Source organism: Biomphalaria glabrata, chromosome 3 (assembly GCF_947242115.1).
Source record: "Biomphalaria glabrata chromosome 3, xgBioGlab47.1, whole genome shotgun sequence".
Taxonomy (NCBI): Eukaryota; Metazoa; Mollusca; class Gastropoda; family Planorbidae; genus Biomphalaria; species Biomphalaria glabrata.
In genome coordinates, this window is record NC_074713.1 from 7,342,993 (window position 1) to 7,353,276 (window position 10,284).

Here is a 10,284-nt window from a genome sequence, read left to right on the forward strand (position 1 = left end):
AATAGTTAGATAGATAGATAAATAGATAGATAGATAGATAGATAAATAGTTAGATAGATAGATAAATAGATAGATAGATAGATAGATAGATAAATAGATAGATAGATAGATAGATAGATAGATAGACAGACCGACAGACAGACAGACATATATATATATATATATATATAGAGAGAGAGAGAGAGAGATAGAGAGATAGATAGATAGATAGATAGATAGATAGATAGATAGATAGATAGATAGATAGATAGATAGATAGATAGATAGATAGATAAATAAATAAATAGATAGATAGATAGACAGACAGACAGACAGACAGACAGACAGACAGACAGACAGACAGACAGATAGATAGATAGATAGATAGATAGATAGATAGATAGATAGATAGATAGATAGATAGATAGATAGATAGATAGATAGATCTAGGTGTTTCTAGTTTGTTTGATTGACAGTATCATTCTACAAACAGATTTGACTTCAAGCGCTTGACTTCGATGCGGACGAGTATCGATTATCGTTAATGAGATGATCGATATATTTATACAACTTGATAAAAGGCAGTTCGGTAATCAATTTATCTAATCGATTTCTGTAATTGCAAATCCGCACACACAAAAAAATTATTTCAGAAGTCTGAGCCATTGTCTTGTCTGCATTATAACATTAAGCAAATGTAAGCTTTACAGTAAGTCTCAAACCGTTAAGCTCAGGGTAATGTAGCTAACTCGCAGTCAAAGGAACATATGACCGTTGTATCATCTTTCTAGAGATCTCAATGTCTGAAAGGAAGAATATTATGGCGGCGAAGGAATTAAAATTCCGGATCATGTTTACAATTAGCAATGTCTTCTATTCCGAAGATTAAGGGTGAGTGCAGTGTCTTACATAACTACGCAAACTCTGTAGAGACCTGCATATTTTACCACATCGGATGCAGACGAAGCCTTTGACAATTCAAATAATATATCAAGCAATCATTTAAAAATACATTAGTTTCACAATATAAAACATTCGCTAATATGTATTTCTATTTCTTAGTGTTTATTTGTCACTCTCCAGCAGTGTTTCTCAAACTATGTTCCTAGTGTTCCGCGAGGCCTGAATAGGTGTTCCACGAACTACTGGAATAATTAACTAGCAGGCCACCACGTGAATTAACCTCTCTAAAAAATAAGAAAAGTGTTCCGCTAAATACTGTACGAAGTGTTCCGTTAGGAAAAAAATGTGGGAAACACTGCTTTATTGTATAACTCTACATAAAGTTATACACCTCCAAGTCAAGGCCAATGATTTAGGGATAACTCATGTCTTATCCTTATACTAAAAGAACCACTCCTGACAAAACAACCCTAAGTCACTCAATGAAACGACAAATTGCGCATTGATCGGGTTCGTTTCTTCTATTGACTTATCTTGATCTATTTCGGTGTTATTATTGTCCTATCAAGTGTGCATTCAGTAATACTTTGTTCTTCGCAGGTGATTCTTATCTTTAGAACTACTTGATCTATGCGCACAATAAGAACATTACGGTACATATCATATACAGTAGGCATTGTTACATATCACTTTTAGAAGACATTGGTTGTTATATATCATGTATAGGAGACAATGTTGGAGACATAACTCTTTCCACTCATTCGCACCCCTCCTCCCTTATATTGTATTAAAAATGTTGACACGTTGGAATTTCAGTTTATTATTAAAGAAGCCCAAACAGATTTCAACAAAATTGTTTTAGTTTAAAGTTAGCTAGTCTTCACTCAATGTTATGGATCTATATCAAAACACATTCCTGTGACATTTTACCAACGTATAAGCTAAACAAGCAAAATATTTAAAAAACAATGTTTATATTTCGTGTTATTGTATGAACTAGTTTGGATCACTTAAGTAATTGGCCCTATGTTCCATGAGGAACTCTAAGGAGTGATGATGATGACTTAAGTAATTCAATTTGTAATAGATCTAAAGTAACAATATTAAATCTGTGCGATTAGAAATAGTTTTTCCAATTGTTTTTGTTTAGCGCTATTTCATCCTTTTAGCTTGCTCAGTACGCTATGAACCTATCACTTGTCTGGACCTATTGGGAAAGGAGTGGGAGGAGAAAGAAGGGGGGTGTGAATATTACCATGATCGCTTTATAAATGCATTCATTAAAAAAAAAAAGTTGAACGACCTGGATTCAAACTCGAGGGCACGCCTCCTCAAACCTCCTTAAGCCAACACTCTAACCACTGTATAAGAGAAGTGCTAATGAAAATAGAAGGTTTTATAATTATCTATTGTAAGTCACAAACTTTTAAAGAAAGGTATAAAGAGGACTAACCCAACTTATGTCACAACGTCAGTCAAGTACCATTTCTTTCCTTCCCTAACCCTTTCCTTTGTTCGATACCAAATAAAATAATTAAACCGATGATTAATGAACTAATTGGCTAACTTTAAATTGATTTTTATTTTGTCAGGTAAAAGAAATAAGTTTGCACAATTTTAGCTTGATCCGAGATTGAGTGTGGGAGAAATAACGCGTAGGCTACAAACGTTTTTACCAGACGGAGTTGATATAAGCTTTGTAATCAGTAGTTCACGTTTTTACACGACTTCGAAATGAAAAAAATAATTGACATAGTTTGAAGGCCTGTATCCTGTGAAATACTGACTGCTTCCTTAATGTAGTTTAAAATGAAGTCTGCGTTTAATTTAGCCTTTGATTTAATTTATTTTCCAAAATAAACGATCAAAGTCTTTCTTAAGGAACGTTCGATAGCATTAGCAACTTTGATTAGAGATTATTGCAGGGTGTTTCTTGGATCACTCGAAACTCATTTTTAATGCAACTTACAACTGCCCGTTTATTGGAACATCTTTCTACAAATACACATTTTCAAATACACATATAACCAAATATTTTCACAAATCTTGCTTGTAAACAATTCATCTATTCTTCAGCGTATTAACTCTAGACTACAAGCCACTGGTCACTATTGTTAAAACCGTTACAGGGTGATCAAGGATCACAGGGAAATATATTGATAATAATCTCTCTTATGCTAATGAGCTAAATTATTTCTACAATTAGGGGTACATTTAGCCAAATGTCTTATGAAATACGAGAACTGAAACCATAGTCGTGACGCCACGTCACGCCACTGCTTGAGAATATTATACATTTAATAAACAAAGAATAGAACTGTTTTGAGATTTTTTTAGCAAGATATCAGCAAGACTGTATTTCATACATTTATGTAACACGAGAAGAGAATAAGATAGTAATCGATGATATAGGCCTATAAGTTTTGTCATAGACTATATATTGGTTTTGTTTTAGAGTTTGTATATTATATTAAGGCGTAAAGCCATAAATACAACACCAGATATTATAATCGATTACCCAGACACAGACACACTTTAACACATGCATAGATCACACATACTCACAAACACTATAAGGTTACACTCTATAAACAATTAGATTTTATGTTATAAATAAACCTATCAAATGTCACATCAGCCATATGAAAGCTACCCACACCCACACACACCCGCACACTCCACCGACACACTCAGACGTAGCTTTTTTTTTGTACAAGTGAAACAATTTGTGTAAAGCATTAGATAATTATTTACATTTTAGTTTAACTCTATTCTAATAATGTGGAGTCCCTACTCTCGACCTAATATTCACAACAGGGGAAGACATATCGATGCTGTTGACATTGTGTTTCTGTAGATCTGCCACAGTAAGACACCTTTGTGTGTGTGTGTTTAGAGTAGGCATTGTTCTAGAGGTGTAAAATGAGCCTGTGTATCTCACAGGAATCAGAGCCTTAAAATCTCTTGGTAAACGTACATTTGTGTGTACTGCGACGACTTATTCCTCTCAACGCTTGTTTCACGACGCCTAAAAGCGCTTTAAGGACGCTGTAAGTTCTTTCTATTAACACCCAAGTGTTATTTTGATGCTAAACCGCCAAGATTTGTAAAGTGTTATTTTGATGCTAAACCGCCAAGATTTGTAAAGGGTTATTTTGATGCTAAACCGCCAACATTTGTAAAGTGTTATTTTGATGCTAAACCGCCCAAGATTTGTAAAGTGTTATTTCGATGCTAAACCGCCAAGATTTGTAAAGTGTTATTTTGATGCTAAACCGCCAAGATTTGTAAAGTGTTATTTTGATGCTAAACCGCCAACATTTGTAAAGTGTTATTTTGATGCTAAACCGCCAACATTTGTAAAGTGTTATTTTGATGCTAACTGCCAAGATTTGTAAAGTGTTATTTTGATGCTTAACCGCCAACATTTGTAAAGTGTTATTTTGATGCTAAATCGCCAAGATTTGTAAAGTGTTATTTTGATGCTAAACCGCCAACATTTGTAAAGTGTTATTTTGATGCTAAACCGCCCAAGATTTGTAAAGTGTTATTTCGATGCTAAACCGCCAAGATTTGTAAAGTGTTATTTTGATGCTAAACCGCCAAGATTTGTAAAGTGTCATTTTGATGCTAAACCGCCAACATTTGTAAAGTGTTATTTTGATGCTAACTGCCAAGATTTGTAAAGTGTTATTTTGATGCTAAACTGCCAAGATTTGTAAAGTGTTATTTTGATGCTAAACCGCCAAGATTTGTTAAGTGTTATTTTGATGCTAAACCGCCCACATTTGTAAAGTGTTATTTTGATGCTAACTGCCAAGATTTGTAAAGTGTTATTTTGATGCTAAACCGCCAAGATTCGTAAAGTGTTATTTTGATGCTAAACCGCCAAAATTTGTAAAGTGTTATTTTGATGCTAAACCGCCAAGATTTGTAAAGTGTTATTTTGATGCTAAACCGCCAAGATTTGTAAAGTGTTATTTTGATGCTAAACCGCCAAGATTTGTAAAGTCTTATTTTGATGCTAAACCGCCCAAGATTTGTAAAGTGTTATTTCGATGCTAAACCGCCAAGATTTGTAAAGTGTTATTTTGATGCTTAACCGCCAAGATTTGTAAAGTGTCATATTGATGTTAAACCGCCAACATTTGTAAAGTGTTATTTTGATGCTAACTGCCAAGATTTGTAAAGTGTTATTTTGATGCTAAACCGCCCAAGATTTGTAAAGTGTTATTTTGATGCTAAACCGCCAAGATTTGTTAAGTGTTATTTTGATGCTAAACCGCCCACATTTGTAAAGTGTTATTTTGATGCTAACTGCCAAGATTTGTAAAGTGTTATTTTGATGCTAAACTGCCAAGATTTGTAAAGTGTTATTTTGATGCTAAACCGCCAAGATTTGTTAAGTGTTATTTTGATGCTAAACCGCCCACATTTGTAAAGTGTTATTTTGATGCTAAACCGCCAAGATTTGTAAAGTGTTATTTTGATGCTAAACCGCCCACATTTGTAAAGTGTTATTTTGATGCTAACTGCCAAGATTTGTAAAGTGTTATTTTGATGCTAAACCGCCAAGATTTGTAAAGGGTTATTTTGATGCTAAACCGCCAAGATTTGTAAAGTGTTATTTTGATGCTAAACCGCCAAGATTTGTAAAGTGTTATTTCGATGCTAAACCGCCAAGATTTGTAAAGTGTTATTTTGATGCTAAACCGCCAAGATTTGTAAAGTGTCATTTTGATGCTAAACCGCCAACATTTGTAAAGTGTTATTTTGATGCTAACTGCCAAGATTTGTAAAGTGTTATTTTGATGCTAAACTGCCAAGATTTGTAAAGTGTTATTTTGATGCTAAACCGCCAAGATTTGTTAAGTGTTATTTTGATGCTAAACCGCCCACATTTGTAAAGTGTTATTTTGATGCTAACTGCCAAGATTTGTAAAGTGTTATTTTGATGCTAAACCGCCAAGATTTGTAAAGTGTTATTTTGATGCTAAACCGCCAAGATTTGTAAAGTGTTATTTTGATGCTAAACCGCCAAGATTTGTAAAGTGTTATTTTGATGCTAAACCGCCAAGATTTGTAAAGTGTTATTTTGATGCTAAACCGCCAAGATTTGTAAAGTGTTATTTTGATGCTAAACCGCCAAGATTTGTAAAGTGATCGATACGCCATTCAAACAGAACGTAAGTTAAGTCTTTATTAAGTTTGTATGCAGGCCGCAGAGCTGCAAGACGGCCGATGGGGCTGGAATGGCCTCACAGTGCGAAGAACAGCAGACAATATCGCAGAACAAACCTTAGACTGGAACCCACAGGGGAAGAAAAGGATGGAAGATCAAAGCAAAGATGGAGGAGATCAGTAGACCTAGAAGCAAAGACTGCAGGATGGGCGACGGAGGTGGATCCAACGGATGGGTGAAGTATTGTAGCGGCCCTAAGCTCCACTGGAAGTGAAAAAGACTTATAAAGTAAATCAAGTAAGCCATGATGGTACAGAAGGGATCATTAGCGAAATACGCTAATAATACACACACACTCGCGCGCGCTAAACCATGATTAGCATTCAGTATAATGTACTACTACTAAACTTGACATTTAGTGACATTTAAAGAGATACAACATACACTTGTGAAAGTAATCGTACTGTTATCCACTATAAAGTAAACCCAAGCAGTAAACTTGTAGTGTCTATGTAGTGAGACTCCCACAAGGGAGGCTATATCTCTCTTGAATCTAGCTGGGGAGAGTTACGCTTAAATTTATGGCGGGGTACTTGAGTACTTCAGACTGGCGCTGTACAGAACAATAACGTCCAATTGTTTTCTTTCATGAGCTCAAATAAACGTTTAGGAAAATTTATACGCACCACTCCTAAAACACAGAAAAAGTCCATATATGGAATCTCTGACAGCATCGTTTTTTTCATGTTTGTCTATTATATTTTCATTTTTATTGCGAACTGGATTTCATTTATTTTCTAGATATGCTGAAATATATCTCTCATGGATGCATTTTAAAAATAAAAATAAAATATGAGAGTAGCATGAAACAAATTTTAAACATTTTATTTTGTTATATTAAATCAAAAAATTCATTACAAAGTTTATATTCATTCTGTTTGTCAGTGAGATTTATAACAAACGAATATTCTAATTTGATTAGAGTAACATCATTAGTAAAATCACTAAAATTAGAGACACTTCAGGAGAGAAGAATAAAAAGTAAAGTAGCTATAATACATTAAACACTAAACCAGAAATTTCAAATAGAAAAACAATAAAATACGCAGAAAGACACAAAGATAGATGCATATTTCTTATTTTGTTTGTTAGAACAAATTCGTACAAGTGCTCCTTCTCCCTTAGTGCCATTAGAGAATGGAATGGGTTGCCTGAATCAGCCAGGACAAACAACGCCTTAGCAGAGTTTAAGTCATTGAATAACATGCATGACTAGATCGACACATGAAATGCGTGGGACGTAATTATCTTCTTTTTTGAAGTAACGTCATTGTCTATAATATATAAGATAAGATACCCATTCTCGGATTAAGTTAAACTTGACACAATTATTTATTCTACATTACAAAACATGAATCAATAAATACACACACACACACACGGATACAGATGTTCCGAGTTCCTTGTAAAACATATTTGATAATCACAACGATCTAAGGATAATCACAATGATCTAAGGATAATCACAATGATCTAAGGATAATCCCTCACATTCACTGTGACAATTGTCTAGATCTAGAGGAGAATTAGATTACAGATCTAGACCTAGATTAAAGAAAACTCTATCTGGACCGAAACAAATGTATGCACCAAAAAAGTGCTTAAAGTGGAAGGAATTATACTTTAATACTTTAGACATTTAAATGTCGGCTTCAAAAAACATTATGTCGAATAAAAAAAATCATTTTCGGTCAATTTTACCGCTAAGATTTCGATCTTGAAAATGTCTTAGTTGTTCAAGGCTTTGTATAGATGTACACTTTGCAACTTCTCTAGTGACTATAGTACCTCTCACACAGACAGTGCAGACATCTCATTGACTCTAGGTCATTTTTAAATTAGATTTTGGTGACACCTTGAGATACTGGACCATTTGGTTTCCTTTAATCCTCGAATTCTTCTGTGAAAAAGGTAGCGGGTGTAAACCAATGTTCTGAACGGCCAATAACTGTAGTCTAAATGTTGATGGTGTAACGCACAGATATCAACTTTCAGCACCTGTCAACGTGAAGTTTATTATTTCTAGATCAAATCTATACGCAGCTCTTTTAGTTGCTGTCTTGTGTTCTTGTCACTACTCAATAGTTCATTTAAATTTTGTTCAATTTGGTCCAAGCAAGTCCCTCTTTGTTTTCCTTCTCTCTCTCTCTCTCTCTCTGTCTCTGTCTGTCTGTCTGTCTCTCTCTCTCTCTGTCTCTCTCTAGTAGATTTGATCCCTCTCATGCACTTTCTTTCCACACGTTCTCTCTCTCCTTATATTTCTATTCCTTCTCTCACCCTCCCTGCCTATGTGTACTTCTATCTATCGCTATATATGTATGTATGTATATATATGTAAGTGTGTGTGTGTATGTATGTATGTATGTATATATGTAAATGTGTGTGTATGTATGTATGTATGTATGTATATATGTAAGTGTGTGTGTGTATGTATGTGTGTATGTATGTGTGAATGTATATATGTAAGTGTGTGTGTGTATGTATGTAAATGTGTGTATGTATGTATGTATGAATGTATGTATGTATATATGTATGTGTGTGTATGTATGTGTGTATGTATGTGTGTGTGTATGTATGTATGTATGTATGTATGTATGTATGTATGTATGTGTGTGTGTGTGTATGTCTGTGTATGTCTGTCTGTCTGTCTGTCTGTCTGTCTGTCTGTATGTATGTATGTATGTATCTATCTATCTATCTATCTATCTATCTATCTATCTATCTATCTATCTATCTATCTATCTATCTATCTATCTATCTATCTATGTAGTGTATATATATATATATATATATATATATATATATCCTCTCTCTCTTTCTCTCTCTCTCTCTCTCTATTACTTAATCCTTCTCTCTCTCTCTCTTTTCTCTGATATGGACAAAAAAAAATCCAATCCTATCAATAAAGTCAAGTAGTTTGTATCGATCCCAGTTATCTCGATAGATTTGTTGACTGGGGGCTGCCAATCCATGTCGGGTCAATACGCTGTAAGTAAATACTTGTAATACAGGTATGTCCTACAGAAACATTCCATGACTTCATAATCCAACAATAGGGAACAAAAACATATTGAATCTACGAATTGGACCTTATACCAGGTTATGTTGTTTTCAGTTAGGTGAGATCACTTACTTATTTTAATTTTTTTTTTATTTCTTTACTAATTAACATGTTGATATTTAAAACCTGTATATTTTATTTTATTTATTTCAATCCATGTCAGTATGGTAGCTGAGTGGTAAAGAGGTTAGCTTCCGATCCGCAAGGTGACTGGTTCGAATCCTGGTGAAGACTGGGTATGTTTAAATTTCGGGATCTTTAGGGCGCCTCTGAGTCAACCCATCTGTAATGTGTACCTGACATTATTTGGGGAAAGAGAAAAGGTTGGTCGTTGTGCTGGCCACATGACACCCTCGTTAACCGTGGGCAACAGAAACAGATGATCTTTATATCCTCTGTCCTATAGACCTTATTTTGTATATTTTCTATTGACTTTTGTTTTAAGTATACTATAAGATCTACTTTTGTTACTGCTGTTAAATGACAATATCAAGTTAGTTCAAAAATCTTGCACTACACGAAATTAGTAAATATTTTAAATTTATTTGAATAAAGAATTGTAATAAATAAATAGGTCAGCATGCAGATCTCTGATCATATCCTTTGACCATTTTTGTTATAATCACTTTAATGAAATAAATTATGACTTTAAACTATAAAAAAAGCTATAGGCTATAAACTTCGAAGGCTATCCAATTAAAATTACTTCGATGCAGTCTCAAGAATATTCAGAATGAAGTGGAGAATAAATCTATTTTTTACTGTTCCTCTTATCATCTTGCTAACTCATCGTGGAAAAACATGGAACCTGCCTTCATACGGATTTCGAAGGCGGCTCTAACGATTTTTCAAGAAATTTAATAGTTTATATACACTTATTGGAACATCAACTCGAGCTAATTGACCACACAGGGAGGGCTCTGGTTGACCGTAATTGTTTGAAATTTAATAATCTAGACATTCAATTTTGTATGTGGCTAACGATTTTTCAAGAAATTTAACAGTTTATATACACTTATTGGAACATCAACTCGAGCTAATTGACCACACAGGGAAGGCTCTAGTTTGACCGTAATTGTTTGAAATGTAATAATCTAGA